Source organism: Sturnira hondurensis, unplaced genomic scaffold (assembly GCF_014824575.4).
Source record: "Sturnira hondurensis isolate 20B ecotype Veracruz unplaced genomic scaffold, ASM1482457v3 Scaffold0008380, whole genome shotgun sequence".
NCBI lineage: Eukaryota > Metazoa > Chordata > Mammalia > Chiroptera > Phyllostomidae > Sturnira > Sturnira hondurensis.
This window is the reverse complement of record NW_028081011.1, coordinates 2,377,716-2,380,278: the sequence shown is the minus strand read 5'-3', so window position 1 is coordinate 2,380,278 and position 2,563 is coordinate 2,377,716.

Sequence of the window (2,563 nt, the reverse complement as noted above, 5' to 3'; positions counted from 1 at the left end):
CCATTTTACTCTTTCACGTTTACGGTGTTGATTCCCTGACGCTGCTGCCCTAAGCCAGGTGACGTCTGTGGTGACTTCTGTCCTTTCAGCAGTGAAGTTACGGGTTTGTTTTTTTTTTAAGTTTCCTTAAATTACGATACATCAAAGTCCAGTTAATATTTATTAAGTGATAACACAGGGATTTTTCTTTCCCAGGAAGCTGGATGGAAAGTTAACCCTGATAAACCGGCACACACCCTGGCTGCACATTCGGAAACCGTGTTTCCCTTCGGCCGGGCACCGGCTGGTCAGTTTGCGTTTTGTCCTTCGTTCACTGTTTGCGACTTGATGGTTTCCCTGTCTCCCTACAGAGTATGTGTGTCACAGCTCTTGCTCCGAGTCCAGCCTGGATCTCCCGGGTTTGTCTCTCCCTGGAGACTGTGGAGCGTGCCAGAGCTCAGAGCCGGAAATGGGGAACTCTGGTGAGTCACTTCCTGCCTCTGCCTGGTGCACCTGGCCAGGAGCTTTAGTGAGACACGTGTTGGACAGGTGCGCAGAAGACTAAACAAATAGGTGTGTTCATGTTTCATGCCTTTACTGTGTTCCAGAAGATGGCATTTAGGTAAGAAACATCCTGTAGCAGTTTCTGGCAGTTTTTAATGGGTCATCTATACTTTAGGTTGTGTGACTCAGTCTTTCTTTAGAGTATTAAAGGGAACAATTAGATGTCATCAGTGAGAAGGCAGTGGGTCGTACTGAGAGGACAGTCCCCCCCTAAAGAAAGCCACAATTGGGGGCAATCGGGAAATAATGCCCTAATTGAGTAGCTTGTTGTTGGGGGAAGTTAGACAACAGAGATGTACACAGCTTGGGTGTCCCAGCAAACGTCATGTGTAGGAATTCCGGTGCACCAGACATCTGACCTTTGTTCACTCAGTAAGTCACCAAACAGTTACTGAGCACAGACATTTAGTGGCAGCCCTGTGTCTAGTTATTTGTATTAGAATGCTGTTTGCCCTCTAATTGAAGATCCAGTAGAGATTTACCAAACCAGATTTATAAACAGAGAGTCCTGGAAGCCTGCCCAGGTCACCCAGCAAATAAGCGGTAGAGCTGGCCTTTGAACCCACTCGGTGCGACTCTAGAATCCATCACCCTTGGCCCTACCACAAAGCACTGCGCTGCTCTGGGGCGGGAGCCGTGCTCAGCTTCACCTGGTGGGGCGGGGCTCCCAGGACAGCTCCCGGATGTCCAGGGCTGTAGGCTACAGGCCCCGCCCCTAATACGCCCCTGAGTGTGTGTGTACATAATCATAAAGTGTGGTTTTAAATATAACTGATTCTCACGTTTCACAAATGCTGTGTTTGTGACTTCACTGACATGTATTTGTAATCCCAAAATTAATACTTATGCTTTTGTGGTCACTTTCAGACACGCACAGAGCAGTAAAAGTCTGAGTTGCCTGATTCCCAGCTGAGGTTAAACAAGGCTCTACCTTCTTGTTTCGTCTCAAACTTACCTATTTAATGGCAGGGTTTTTGCACTTTTTGCTAATTGTTGGTGGTTGCTGTTAAAAAGGGCCCCCAATTTCACCATGCAAGTATGCAGGAAACGAGTCTCCCTGGATACCTAAGCTGCCAGCGCCCCGATCTCGGACTTCCAAGCTCCAGAACTATGAAAAGGAGATTTCTGTCATTTAAACTAGATACATAAAATGGCCCCCAAGTGTAGTTCTGAAGTTCATCTAGTGTTGCGAATATTTATTTATTTTTAGAGAGAGGGGCAGGGAGGGAGAACGGGAGAGAAACATCGATCAGTTGCCTCTTGTATGGTCCCCAATGGCGGACTGGACCCGCAACTCAGGCCTGTGCCCTGACCAGGAGTTGAACCAGCGACCCTTTCACTTTGCAGGACAATGCAAACAACGGAGCCAACTGTCAGGGGTGGGTGTATTTTAAAAATCCTCACCTGAGGATATGTTTATTGATTTTATTTTAAAGAGTGGAGAGAGGGAAAACAATATTGATTGATTGTCTCCCATGCAGCCCCAGACCAGAATTGATCCCACAGTCTGTGTGCCCTGACTGGAAATCAAACCCACAGCCTTTGGTGCACAGGCTGATGCCGCAACCAACTAAGCCACCCAGCCAGGGCCAGCCCTCTAGTGTTTAAGTACAAGAAGGCTGTGATGAGTTTTAGATAACCTTTATTCAGGTGTGAGTTACAGCACTGTTGGCTGTGAGCTCCGTGTTAGTCAATAATATATATTTATTATTGACGAAGGTGCTTTAAACAGAAACACAAAGTAAGGCTGTGTGTTGATCAGCTGATGCGACTAGAGGCTCATGGGAACCTCGCTGTCTATTTCCTGATCAGCAGTGGTTTGCTACTCACTGCTTCAGTGTTCGCAGCGGCTTCATGTAACGTAACTCTTATGAATAATGAGAACCGGTTGTGTGTATGTTTGGAGAGTGAACGAGCATTCATGAGCAATCCTGGAATGACAGCGACGTGTTCCCCGAAGGGAGTTGCACCTAGTGGCTGTGTTCCCGGTGCTACTGGTGCTGTATCTCACAGGCAGAAC